The sequence below is a fragment of the Pelophylax lessonae genome (assembly GCF_965119305.1).
Source record: "Pelophylax lessonae genome assembly, chromosome: 4".
Lineage (NCBI taxonomy): Eukaryota > Metazoa > Chordata > Amphibia > Anura > Ranidae > Pelophylax > Pelophylax lessonae.
The window spans coordinates 10,784,226-10,799,871 of NC_138771.1; positions in this window are offsets into that span (position 1 = coordinate 10,784,226).

Consider the following 15,646-nt stretch of genomic DNA (forward strand, 5'->3'; position numbering starts at 1 on the left):
AAACAACTTTAATTTAATCTATATACATTTTGTGGAAAATAACTTATTTTTAGTGTAATTGAACACTTTGTATATTGACCCCCCCCCCAAAATAATACCTTGTAACCCCTTTGCCACCCCTGTTTTAAAAGTCTAGCTCCGCCACTGTATAGAAATATGTGGGGGGGGGGTGACCCCTCATCAATCCCTATACATGTGTATATATATATCGGGGGGTGAGCCCTCATCAATCCCTATACATGTGTATATATGGGGGAGGGGTGTGACCTCTCATCAATGGGAAAAAAGTATCCAAGGAAAGGGTTTGTTATTTTGTATTGATTAATATCCACAATACTTACCAATCGCGGTGGGTGGATCCTCGGGCGTGTCATCGGCTTCACAGCCGAAACCAAAATATTCAACAACAGCTCTGAGGCCGCTGCCCACAAAAGCCAACGCCTTCTTCATATTGGTTGGGGTATCTGTAGGCGGGTCCCTGACTCCTCCTCCTTCCGTCGCAGCTCCTCCTCTGCTGCAATTCTCTATGGTGGTTTTCTGATAAATCACCATTTTCCTTTTATATTGATTAATTATTAAGAATAAAAAAATACGCTTTAAACGTACGACAATGAAATCGCAATCAAATAGAATCGAATAAAATCAGATCCAATCAAATCGCAAGAATTTCAAAGACAGGTGAGTCAACACGTCTGCACTGCTCAGTGGTCACTCAGCTTCTGCTGCCGTTTCTCCTGTGCGTCTCCTTATATAAGGCTCAGCTGATGTCACAGATTACTTCCTTGTACGGGATTGGCTGATGTCAGCAGTTTTTTTTTTTTTTTTTTTAAATCTCCTGCTAAAAATAACTGACGTTTTTTTTCTTAAAGGGGCCTCGTCCCTGTTTGTGAATCCAGCCTGTAGGGGTCAGTGTAGGGATCTAATAGGGATACGGCTCCTGTAATAACAGGTAATATATATTGATATTTAACCCTTACAGTCCCATGGCTGAAATAATGATGTGTATTCCTATGATAACCCTGTGAATGGAGTCTTCATATATAAAGCCTTCCTGCAGAGGAAATATTTTCATTTATTTCACAATTTATCTTTTAGTTCATCATTATTTCAAAACCAATTATTTTTCAATATTTAACCCTTTCACTGCCAACAAATTTTTTTATTTAATTTTTTTTTATTTAATTTTTTTTTTACCCTTTAACTGCCAAACCAAGTTCCCTTTCCCTATTTTATATCCTTTTCACCGCCAAATCAAAATGTTGTTCCAGTCTTTTTTTTTAACCCTTGCACTGCCAAATGAAAATTTTTTTCAGTCTTTTTTTAACATTTTCACTGCCAAATTAAAATGTTGTTCCTGTCTTTTTTTTTAACCCTTGCACTGCCAAATAAAAATGTTTTTTGTATTTCTTTTAACCTTTCACTGCCAAATTTTTTTTATTTCATTTTTTTAACCCTTTAACTGCCAAACCAAGTTCCCTTTCCCCATTTTATAACCCTTTCACTGCCAAATAAAAATGTTTTGCTGTCATTTTTTTTAACCTTTTCACTGCCAAATCAAAATGTTGTTCCAGTCTTTTTTTTAACCCTTGCACTGCCAAATAAAAATGTTTTTCGGTCTTTTTTTTAACATTTTCACTGCCAAATTAAAATGTTGTTCCTGTCTTTTTTTTAACCCTTGCACTGCCAAATAAAAATGTTTTTCTGTATTTTTTTTAACCTTTCACTACCAAATTTTTTTTATTTCATTTTTTTAACCCTTTAACTGCCAAACCAAGTTCCCTTTCCCCATTTTGTAACCTCTTCACTGGGAAATCAAAATGTTTCTCTGTCTTTTTTTTTAATCTTTTCACTACCAAATCAAAATATTTTCCTGTAATTTTTGTAACCCTTTCACTGCCAAATCAAAATGTTTTGCTGTCATTTGTAAGCGTTTCACTGCCGAATAAAATGGGTTCCTGTCATTTTTTTAACCCTTGCACTGCCAAATCAAAATGTTTTTCCTGTCATTTTTTTTAACCCTTGCACTGCCAAATCAAAATGTATTTTCTGTCATTTTTTCCTCTTGCATTGCCAAATAAAAATGTTTTAGCCTGTCACTGCCAATTTTTTTTATTTTTTATTTCATTTTTTAACCCTTTAACTGCCAAATCAAAATGTTTGTCTGTCGTTTTTTTTAACCCTTTCACTGCCAAATCAAAATATTTTTCTGTCATTTTTATAACCCTTTCAATGAAAAATAAAAATGTTTTTCTGTCGTTTTTTTAACCCTTTCACTGAAAGTAAAAATATTTTTCTGTCATTTTTTTAACCCTTTCACTGAAAAATAAAAATGTTTTTCTGTCATTTTTTAACCCTTTTACTGCCATTCAAAAACTTTTCTTTTTTTTATTATTATAACTAAAGGGGAACCTTTTTATTTGTAGTTTTGGATGGAATGGAGAGGGATTAGAACAACTGTCATTCCTTCTAATAGGAATAAAAGTGCTAAAAATGATAGGGACAGTGTAAAAAAAACAAATAAAAGTAAAAATAAATAAGAAAATATAAATTTAAAGAGCCCTATGTCTAAGTGCAATAATTCATAATTCTAGCACTAAACCTCCTCTGTAACTCTAAACTGGTAACTAGGGATGATCGAACGGTTCGGGTCGACCATCGGTTCGGCCCAAACATTGGGTGTTCGAGGTTCGGCCGAATTTAGAACTTTTTGCCCAAAAAGTTCGGAATTCGGCAACCAGAACCGCCCAAAATGCAATGCTTCAGGAAATGGGCTTTAAAAGCCCGTGATTGGACCAGAACCATTAGCAAAAGCCAATTGAGGGGGCAGGAGAATGCTAGGAATGTGATTGGAGTGACTCGGGGGTCCCTAGACCAATCATTAGTGAATACGCCCCCCAGTATATAAGATCGCCCCCGCCATATTCCTAGCATTGTTATACTGGACATGGAAGAGAGTGGAAGCAGTTCTGTTAATTTTACTTTAAAAGTGTCATTTAGCTATTTATTAGTGTGAGGAAAGGGATATCTAGTGTAGTTAGAGTGCTCCTTTACACTTAAGTTAGCTTCAAAAATTTAGTTTCTGTAGGGAAAGTATGAAGTGTCAGGGGACCGTAGTGTAGTGTAGGGTTAACTGGCAGTGACTGCTATGGCAGGGTGACAAAACCCTTCCATAGCAGGGTGACCGCTATAGAGAAATGATCATTTCTCTGAATTTCTTCGGCACACCCATATGGCTTCTCACCAGCCAAGCATTTTTTATGCTGCAGGGGCTGCCACTGCCAGTGCTTTTTTGAGGACATGTTTGATGTCAGACATGACATCTGAACATGTGTATAGGGGGTATATATACACATATATGTCTGTATATATACCCCTAGACATATATAGGTGTGATAGTAGCAGAAATAAATGCTTGCGCTAATGAAATCATTTACAGTAATATATTTCTGCTACTATCACACCTATATATGGCTAGGTGTCTATATACATATAATTATGTGTGTATATATACCACTATACACAAGTTCAGATGTTTTGCCTGCCTCAAAAGAACCCAAAAAAATGCCAAAAAAACGCTAGCGTCAAAAAAAAAAAATGCCCAGGTGTGTTTTTGCTGGCATTTTTTGGGGGGTTTTGGAGGCAGGCAAAACATCTGAACTTGTGCACAGTACCACTATACACAAGTTCAGATGTTTTTCCTGACTGCAAAGAACCCCAGAAAATGCCTGCTATTAAACCGGCAAAGTGTTACAGCAGCGAAGCCATACTCCTGTGCTGAAAGTTTTCTAATACAAACAGTCCTTTTTTTTCTGGTTCTGGACATGCTACAGAGCTGAAACTTCACAGGTACACCTTTTAGACCCCCCAGACACAAAATCACACAAAAAAAGTTCTTAAAAATTGTCATTTTTGATAAAAAAGCCAATTATTGAAAAATTTAAAAAAAAAAAGAGATTTTTAGATTTTTACTTTGGATTTCGTATCTGGGGGGTCTAAAAAGTGTGCATGTGAAGTTTCAGCTCTGTAGCATGTCCAGAACCATAAAAAAAAGATTGTTTGTATTAGAACACTTTCAGCTCAGGGGGTTGGCTTCGCTGCTGTAACACCTTGCCAGTTTAAAAGCAGGCATTTTTTTGGGTTCTTTGCAGTCAGGAAAAACATCTGAACTTGTGTATAGTGGTACTGTGTACAAGTTCTGATGTTTTGCCTGCCTCCAAAAACCCCCAAAAAATGCCAGCAAAAACACACCTGGGCATTTTTTTTTTTTTGACGCTAGCGTTTTTTTGGCATTTTTTTGTGTTCTTTTGAGGCAGGCAAAACATCTGAACTTGTGTATAGTGGTGTATATACACACATACATATATTTATATACACACCTAGACATATATAGGTGTGATAGTAGCAGAAATATATGCTTGCGCTAATGAAATCATTTACACTGTGTGATTTTGTGTCTGGGGGGTCTAAAAGGTGTACCTGTGAAGTTTCAGCTCTGTAGCATGTCCAGAACCAGAAAAAAAAAGATCATATAGGTGTAAAAGGAGGGTCCCACATCCCTGTTCTACTAAAAAATTATCTTTTTTTTTCATGGTTCTGGACATGCTACAGAGCTGAAACTTCACATGCACACCTTTTAGACCCCCCAGATACTAAATCCAAAGTCAAAATCAAAAAATCTCTCTCTTTTTTTTTTTTTTTTTCAATAATTGGCTTTTTTATCAAAAATGAAAATTTTTAAGACCTTTTTTTTTTGTGATTAATAGTTAATGGGGCATGACCCAGAACCCTGGGCACTTTTTAGGGGCGTTTATTGGGTTTTTGGGCTTAACAATTGTGTTTTTTGATTACCGAAGTTCGGGTCCCATTGATTTTTAATGGGGTTCTGAAATCCGGGCCGAACTTTCGGGAAGTTCGGATGTTCTGGCCGAACCGAACTTTTCAAAAGTTCGATCATCCCTAGTTTTTATAGAGAAAAAGGTATTTATTCAAAATTACCCCATTAAATACATGGCAGTTAGGGGGATAGAATTGTTGCCAAACTTCACAACTTCATTACAAACTTTGCAGATGAGATGATTGTTTTAGTAAATAAATATCTGACCCGAATAAGAAGCTGTTTGAGAAAGCGGCTAATTTCAGCAGTCAAATAAGAAGCTGGCCGAATAAGGAGCCAACTTCAGCATCCTAAACAAAACAGGAGGCCTCTGCATTGTAAGATCAGTGATGAGAGAGATGACTTACCTGAACTACTTACCCATCACCCCAACCCTGACCTGTGACCCCCTCCAGTCCCCCCAACCCTAACCCCCCCCCCCCTCAATCACCCCAACCCTGACCAGATCAGAGACTGAGGACATGATACAAGAGATGATCAGAGACTGCGGACATGATACAGGAGATGGTCAGAGACTGCGGACATGATACAAGAGAAGGACAGAGACTGCAGACATGATACAGTAGATAGTCAGAGACTGAGGACATGATACAGTAGATGGTCAGAGACTGAGGACATAATACAAGAGATGATCAGAGACTGCGGACATGATACAAGAGATGATCAGAGACTGCGGACATAATACAAGAGATGATCAGAGACTGCGGACATAATACAAGAGATGATCAGAGACTGCGGACATGATACAAGAGATGGTCAGAGACTGCGGACATGATACAGGGGATGGTCAGAGACTGAGGACATGATACAGGAGATGGTCAGAGACTGAGGACATAATACAAGAGATGGTCAGAGACTGAGGACATGATACAGGAGATGGTCAGAGACTGAGGACATGATACAGGAGATGGTCAGAGACTGCGGACATGATACAAGAGAAGGACAGAGACTGCAGACGTGATACAGTAGATGGTCAGAGACTGTGGACATGATACAGGAGATGGTCAGAGACTGCGGACATGATACAGGAGATGGTCAGAGACTGCGGACATGATACAAGAGATGGTCAGAGACTGCGGACATGATACAAGAGATGGTCAGAGACTGCGGACATGATACAAGAGATGGTCAGAGACTGTGGACATGATACAAGATATGGTCAGAGACTGCAGACATGATACAGGAGATGGTCAGAGACTGCAGACATGATACATGAGATGGTCAGAGACTGCAGACATGATACAAGAGATGGTCAGAGACTGCAGACATGATACAAGAGATGGTCAGAGACTGCAGACATGATACAGGAGATGGTCAGAGACTGTGGACATGATACAGAAGATGGCCAGAGACTGCGGACATGATACAGGGGATGGTCAGAGACTGTGGACATGATACAAGAGATGGTCAGAGACTGCGGACATAATACAAGAGATGGGCAGAGACTGCGGACATGATACAGGGGATGGTCAGAGACTGTGGACATGATACAGGAGATGGTCAGAGACTGCGGACATGATACAGGAGATGGTCAGAGACTGCAGACATGATACAAGAGATGGTCAGAGACTGCAGACATGATACAAGAGATGGTCAGAGACTGCAGACATGATACAGGAGATGGTCAGAGACTGTGGACATGATACTGAAGATGGCCAGAGACTGCGGACATGATACAGGGGATGGTCAGAGACTGTGGACATGATACAAGAGATGGTCAGAGACTGCGGACATGATACAGGGGATGGTCAGAGACTGTGGACATGATACAAGAGATGGTCAGAGACTGCGGACTGTAATGTTCTTGTACCTCTGGTACCCTTGTCTCCATATTTCTCCTCCCCTAATTGCGTCCCATCTTGTGTAACAAGGGACGCATATACCTTTAAGACCGGATGACATCATTGCCGAGCGCCGCTATGAGCGGCTATTTCAATCGCCGGTTTGCTCTCACTCATCGCTCGTTCAAACCGCATGTTCACCGCACCTACTCCTGGGAAGTCGGAGCTGCTGACATTCTCCCTTGCTGAACTGAAGCCGGAAACCTCGCTGGTGATCCGTATCTCGCTACGGGATCACCCCTCTCCAATGGACACTGTTACTCCTAAACCTATCTAAGTGATAAGTACCCCACAGGGGATTCTTACTAACCAATCTCCTACTGTCATCTACTGCAATTACCAAGACTATCTGTATCTATCTATTCACTATCATCTGCATAGACTGTTAGCTCTTGGGACTACCTTCAACTATCCTTGCACTAGGTTACTCTGTCTAAGTATACTCCATCTGTGTCCTCTTACCATCTGCACTATACTTGACATCAGAACCTATCTGCTTTACCATCACCTGCAACTCTCCTAATACTACTTCTAGTGCTCACCATACAATAGCCTGTCTCTCATCTATATATCCTCATATATTCTATCCCTCCATTAACATCTATTAATATATTAATGGTATATAACAGGCTGTACACGGTGATGAAGTCCTGAGAGTTGGATATGTTTGTTCAACAGATTCTCTACAAGGCTACTGAGTGTAATAATTCTGCAGCTGTAAATCCATCCACTAACAAAAACGCATGAACGTTACAGATTGAACGAGCCTTTAAAAAAAATATGGATTCAGCAGAATTATCCACTCATGTACTACAATTAAAACAGCAAGTAGATGCATTGATCCTTGCGCTTACAGAGGTACAAAATGAAAATCAGACCTTGAGACAGCAGCTTGGCCGTCTCACACAGCCTCCTGCTGCTCAGCCCCGTGAGCCTAAGATAAACCCTCCTATAGTGTTTTCTGGTGATCGGAGCAAATTCCGTGAATTTAAAAACGCATGTCGATTGTTTTTTTTGTTAAAACCTCTAACCTACACCACTGACCAAATTAAGGTTTGTACCATCATCTCCTATTTAACGGGTGAACCACGGGCCTGGGCAGATGCTCTCTTTGAAAAGGATGATCCACTCCTTAATTCTTATCCCTTATTTCTAGCACAACTTGCTAGTTTATATGAAGACCCCAACAAGCAGAGTACCGCTGACACCCAATTACGGGCCTTAAAACAAGGAAGGAGACCTGTTGAAGATTTCGTGGCGAATTTTAAAAGATGGTCCCCTGATTCAGGGTGGAACGACACATCTTTGCGAACCCAGTTTAGACTCGGCCTATCTGAGGCCGTTAAAGACGAGCTCGCCCGAGCGGATTTACCTGGCACTCTAGAGGGACTGATACAGACCAGTATCAATATTGACAGACGACTACGAGAAAGAAAGGCTGAGAAGATGGGCTCACCATTTTCCAGTCCTTCTCGGATGTTGCCTGCTGACCCTACTCCTATTGGAAGTAGGAATGATACGTCCACCTCTGACCCTTTCTGAACGTGCCAGGAGGAAAACCGAACATCTTTGTATGTACTGCGCATCCCCTAATCATTTGATAAACGGCTGTCCTCTTGTCCGCAGAAAAGAGGGTGAGTGTTCAAATGTCTTGCTAGGGGGACTCACAACTTCCTTTTCTAATCCTTATCTTTTTGTTCAATTAACATTGCAGTGGGACCAAACTAGGATCACCACCAAGGCTATGATTGACACCGGATCTTGTGGAAACTACATTGACATTTGTTTTGTCTCCCTTAATAAAATACCTATTGTTTCAAAACCCAAACCTGTCTCCGTTAGTTTTATTAACGGTACCCCTTTATCCTCTGGTCCTATCACCAGTCAGACACAGGCACTTCTTGTAACTGCTGACGAGTCTCATGTGGAGACCACCACCTTTGATGTATTAACTTCACCACATTTTCCAATCATTTTGGGACTTCCCTGGTTACACATACATCAACCAATCATCGATTGGAAAACAAGAACGTTAGCCTTCTCTTCTCACTATTGTGAGACGACGTGTAACCTCCCCACACATGATAGGATCCTGTCTGTACTGCCGGATGACATTATTCCTAAGTGTTATCAGGATTTATCAGAGGTTTTCCTTGAGAAAAACGCTCAAATGCTACCTCCCCATAGGGACTATGATTGTTGTATCGATTTACTCCCTAATAGCAAGTTGCCTTTCGGACATGTTTATCCTCTCTCACAGGATGAGCTCTCTCATCTTAAGGAGTATCTGGATGAGAACTTGGCAAAAGGATTCATCCGACCTTCTACTTTCTCCACTGCTGCTGGGCTCTTCTTCGTACGCAATAAGGACTCTAGCCTTAGGCCTATCATTGATTTCAGACAATTAAATGCCATCACAATAAAGGATCGTTATCCTTTACCCCTTATTCCTGAACTTATCAAACAGGTGCGTGGGGCTTCTTTCTTTTCAAAATTGGACCTAAAAGGGGCATACAATTTAATTTGAATCCGTAAAGGGGATGAATGGAAGACGGCATTCAGAACCAGATACGGACTGTTTGAGTACCTTGTAATGCCATTTGGGCTATGTAATGCTCCCGCAGCCTTCCAACGGTTTATAAATGAGATATTCAGAGACTTGCTTGATGTTTGTGTGGTAATATATTTGGACGATATACTTATCTATTCTCATTCCTTACCTGAACACATAAAACATGTGAGACTTGTGTTGTCAAGACTACTTGCACATAACTTATATGTTAAATCAAAGAAATGTTTGTTTCATAAAGAGGAAGTACTATTCCTAGGGTATATTATATCTAAAAGTGGAATCAAAATGGACATGAGCAAAATATCCTGCATTCTGGATTGGCCTGTGCCAACCACTCGCAAAGCATTACAAAGGTTCCTAGGATTCTCTAATTACTGTATTTTCTGGCGTATAAGACTACTTTTGTACCTCAAAAAAATCCCCCAAAAATGGGGGGTCGTCTTATACGCCGAGTATAATATCTCCAAGGTAACCTAAGTATAAGTATTACCAGTAAATGAAAATTAGGGGGGTCGTCTTATACGCCCAGTCGTCTTATATGCCGGAAAATACGGTACTATAGGAAATTCATTAAGAACTTCTCTGCGATTGTGAAACCTCTCACACAACTTACAAGCACGAAGAAACCATTTAATTGGTCAAAAGAAGCAAATGGAGCATTCTCTCTACTGAAATCAAGCTTTACTACTGCCCCCATACTATGCCATCTAGACCCATCCCTTCAATACATCTTGGAGGTAGATGCGTCTAATATGGCAGTAGGAGCAGTTCTCTCACAACGACCAACAAACACCTCACCTCTTCACCCAGTTGCTTTCTTTTCAAAGTCATTAAGTAGCCCCGAGGTGAACTAACCAGTAGGTGAGAAGGAGTTATTAGCAATAAAACTGGCGTTAGAGAATTGGCGACATCTACTTGAGGGCACTCAATTGCCAATTCTGATATATACTGATCACAAAAACCTTCAATACCTTCAGACTAATAGAACTCTTTCCCACCGGCAGGTACGGTGGTCGTTATTCTTTCTGAGATTTAATTTTTTAGTGACTTACACGCCCGCAGACAAAAATAAAAAAGCGGATGCACTCTCACGACTAGCCGAGAAAGATTGTACTGAGGTTCCCTCAGTTCCTATAATACCACTTGAACGTATTATCGGAGTCGTTCGCTCCCTGAAGGAGGAGATTTTGCACAGCATAGGATTGGATTCACCTCCACCACAACTAACTACTGACGCAGAAGGCTTCCTCTACTATAACGATAAATTATACATACCCCCTACTATGCGAACCAAGATCTTAGAATTGTCGCATGATGTACCTATGGCAGGACATATGGGTATGACTAAAACTCTCAATCTACTCACTAGGCAATTTTGGTGGCCAGACATGAAGACAACCGTAAAAAAGTTTGTTTCATCTTGTGATATCTGTGCAAGGTCTAAAATTGACAACACGAAACCATCGGGGTTACTTTGTAGTTTACCGATACCCCAGGTTCCGTGGGAAGTGGTATCCTTAGACTTCATAGTGGAACTACCACCTTCCAAAGGATTCAACACCATCTTGGTGTCAGTGGACCATCTGACCAAGATGGCACATTTCACTCCTATCCGAAAACTACCTTCATCCAAACAAACAGCGGAATTATTTGTGAAACATGTCTTTAAGTTACATGGTATTCCAAAAACACTGCTGTCTGACCGTGGTTCACAATTCATCTCAAAGTTTTGGCTAGCTCTATGTCAGATACTGCGAATAGAGCGTAACCTTACTTCTCCCTACCACCCTCAGACCAACGGACAGACAGAGAGAGTTAACCAGTGCATTGAACAGTACCTGCGTTGCTATACTTCGTATCTACAGGACGATTGGGCAGATCTCCTCCCGCTGGCGGAATTCGCCTATAACAACGCTACTCATAGCACTACTAAGCAAAGTCCGTTTTACCTGAATTTTGGGTTTCATCCCACACTCCTTCCTCCACGTATCTTGCCATCAAGTAATCCAGTGGCATCTGATTATCTTGCCCAGATAAAGGATTCTCTGGGATTACTCAACAATACCATATCCCATGCTCATAGCCAACAAAAAAACGACTACGACCTCCGTAGGAAACCCTCTCCCCAATATGCCATTGGGGATCTTGTTTGGCTTTCTACAAAAAATCTGAGACTAAAAATCCCTAGTAAAAAACTTGGACCTCTATTTCTGGGACCTTTTCCAATAGAGAAGCTTATTGGAAAAGCTGCAGTACAACTCACATTGCCAGTAGACCTCAAGATACATCCTGTCTTCCATGTGTCTCTACTGAAGCCCCATGTTCCTAACCAAGGAATAAGGCCTACTATCTCACCTCCACCTCCTGTACAAGTGGAGGGCGGAGAAGAATTTGAGATAAAAGAAATTTTGGATTCCCGTTTTAATAGAAGAAGACTCCAGTATCTTGTACGATGGAAGAACTATGGGCCCCAAGATGACACCTGGCTGGATACCTCCGATATACATGCCCCTAGACTGATTCGCAATTTCCACTTGAAATATCCGGAAAAAACAGTTCTAGAGGCCTTCCGGAGCCGGCCTTAAGGGGGGGGTACTGTAATGTTCTGGTACCTCTGGTACCCTTGTCTCCATATTTCTCCTCTCCTAATTGCGTCCCATCTTGTGTAACAAGGGACGCATATACCTTTAAGACCGGATGACATCATTGCCGAGCGCCGCTATGAGCGGCTATTTCAATCGCCGGTTTGCTCTCACTCATCGCTCGTTCAAACCGCATGTTCACCGCACCTACTCCTGGGAAGTCGGAGCTGCTGACATTCTCCCTTGCTGAACTGAAGCCGGAAACCTCGCTGGTGATCCGTATCTCGCTACGGGATCACCCCTCTCCAATGGACACTGTTACTCCTAAACCTATCTAAGTGATAAGTACCCCGCAGGGGATTCTTACTAACCAATCTCCTACTGTCATCTACTGCAATTACCAAGACTATCTGTATCTATCTATTCACTATCATCTGCATAGACTGTTAGCTCTTGGGACTACCTTCAACTATCCTTGCACTAGGTTACTCTGTCTAAGTATACTCCATCTGTGTCCTCTTACCATCTGCACTATAATTGACATCAGAACCTATCTGCTTTACCATCACCTGCAACTCTCCTAATACTACTTCTAGTGCTCACCATACAATAGCCTGTCTCTCATCTATATATCCTCATATATTCTATCCCTCCATTAGCATCTATTAATATATATATGGTATATAACAGGCTGTACACGGTGATGAAGTCCTGAGAGTTGGATATGTTTGTTCAACAGATTCTCTACAAGGCTACTGAGTGTAATAATTCTGCAGCTGTAAATCCATCCACTAACAAAAACGCATGAACGTTACACGGACATGATACAAGAGATGGTCAGAGACTGAGGACATGATACAAGAGATGGGCAGAGACTGCGGACATGATACAGGGGATGGTCAGAGACTGTGGACATGATACAAGAGATGGTCAGAAACTGCGGACATGATACAAGAGATGGTCAGAGACTGCGGACATGATACAGGAGATGGTCAGAGACTGTGGAAGAGCACTAGGGGGGCCGGAAAGCACAGGGCAAGTAGAGAGCACTGGAGGAGCTGAAGGGAGCACGGGGGACTGAAGAAAATTAAGGGGGGGTATGGAAAGCATTGCAGGGGGGTTGGAAGGCACAGGAGATGGAGAGCACTGGGGGGAGGGGGGGGGGACAGGTAGCACTGGGTGGGGGGGGCAGGCAGGGAAAACCAGGTGGATGAAGAGCAGGGGGGAAACTAGAAATCACAGAGGGTGGAGCCAGGGAGCACAGGGGGGTGGAGAGCACTGGGGGAACCAGAGAGCATGGGGGGGGGTGAAAAGCACTTGGGGGGGCTATGGGGTACTGGGGGGCTAAGGGCACTGAGGGGAGGTTAGGAGCACTGGAGGGGGGGTTACACTGGAGGGGGGTTATGAGCATTGAGGGGGGCTGGAGAGCACTGGGGGGGCCAGCAAAATAAGTTGTATAGGAGGGGGATGGGGCAGCTGCATATGGAGGAATTGATCTTTCCCTATCTCTCCTGCAGCCACAGAATACTGCAGGAAGAATAGGGAAAGATCAATTCCTCCATATGCAGCTGCCCCATCCCCCTCCTATACAGCATACTTGCCAACTGTCTGATTGATCACGACACGCTTCGCCCCACTTTATCAGGAGGAACAGAGGAGACTCTTTGAATGCTGTAAACATAGTATTAGCTAATAAATAGCAAAGTAAAAAAAAAAGCATAACAATTTGATAAAAATATGATATTTGCACTGCAAATTGGCTCACCATCCATACGCCCAAAGAGGCACAAAGCATGCAACGACCAGGGAACTCCCAGAACATCCCCCCCAACAGGAGAGTGTAGGGGCACAAAAATGAATCTAACTACAATGAGAGGGGGGGGGATCAAGAGAAAAAAAAGAATAAACACTCTAATAGCAAGCATGGATAAGGGAATGCAAAAGGATAATATTAGACTAAAGGCAGCCACCTGTAGGAGGCACATTATAAAAGTGTGTGGGATGCCATTCTACAAATTCCCCATGCCGCCCAAGGACTGAGATCCTTTGCTGCATATGCCAGGAGTGGTACTTCTTAATGTTGAAATGCCAAAATGTTTTGGAGGTAATTCTTTAGTTCTAACGTACTTCCTATTCTCCAGTGAATGAGTGCTGTTACCTTAGAACAGGAAGTGTGTTCCTGGCAGGATCACATGGTGAAAGAAACTGATGCAGCCACCGCATACAGCAGCACACACACTGACTCGGGCACTCACCTGGCTTCTTCTCGCTGCGGCTCCGACCCCCCCCCCCACTGAAGGAGCTGTCACTGCAGCCGAGCTGCCTTCACAGTGAGAGATGCCGGGATCTGACAGCGCTCCCCCCGCATTGACCCTTACTATGGAGAGGGACAGATAGAGACACAGGAGAGAGAACTCCTCACACAGCTCCTTACCCAGGGGGACAATAGCAGACTTTGGGCGGAAAGACAAGGTGCATTCTCCGCTCACAAACTTTCATTAAAATTAGACTGTAGCCTGAATCTCATGATACTACACTGCAGCACCGCCCCCACGAGAACTATGATTGGTTTTGATTAGTCCTGCCTTATGATGGGCATTTTCTGTGTCCAATGAGGTTTAGCAAATTACGGGCAGCCCGAGGCAACACTGATCTCCCGGGACTAGTGCCGGGAGACTAAATTACACGGGACAGGGTCCTACTTGCCGGGACTGTCCCGCCAAAAAAGGGACAGTTGACAAGTATGGACAGGGCGTCTTTGGCGGGAAGCAGAGTCCCAGGAGGAGGCAGATGGCTGTCTCTCCTCCTACTGTATGAGGAAAGTGGTCTTAGGCGGTCGGCTTAGTGATCCAGGTGTGGAGCTGAGCTGCAGAGGATCCAGTGGAGCTGACGGTGGAGCTGCTGGCAGAGTCTTCCGGGAAAAACAGTGTCCGTGAATACCGGGGGACTTGCCAAAGGGTCTACCCAGGAAGGGAGACCACTCCAGTGAAGTCAGAGGATCAAGGGGTCAGCTCACACAGAGTGTCAGATTAAAAGGGGGTGCCGTATAGAGCCCTGAAGAGTAGGCACAAAGGGGGTGCCAAGTAGGACCCTATAGAGCACAGGTGTCAAACTGGCGGCCCTCCAGCTCTTGCGGAACAACAAGTCCAATGAGGCATTGCAAGGGTGACTGTTACAAGCATGACTCACACAGAGGCATGATGGGAATTGTAGTTCCTCAACAGCTGTGGGGCCGCCAGTTTGACACCCCTGCTATAGAGTGATTCACAGTACAGTACAGTTCAGTTAATTCTTCTTCACTAAAGTGACAAGGTGAAGCAGCGGCCTTGCCGCATCCAGTGTTATCCAACAGTCCCAGCAAATTGTACATAGTTTATACAGTTGGAGTATCCCACTCATCCCTTCTCCTATCCCAGTTCTCCAATAAAACAACAAAAACCAAAACCCCTAGACTGTTTTCTGACTGAGCCAAGCACTTAGAATATCTTATATTGTCAAGTTGTTGCTATAGGTAACCCAGGGGAACCTGTAACCAGCAGATGCCATGGGAGTAGTGCTACATTCAAAATTGCGCACACTCATGGAATGGCAACAAACATTGGTACTTAAAAACCAGTTTAGAGTTACAGAGGAGGTCTAGGGATAGAATTATTGCTCCCACTCTAAAGATCGCGGCAATACCTCACATGTGTGGTTTGAACACCGTTTACATATGTGGGCGGGACTTACATATTCGTTCGCTTCTGCACGCGAGCTC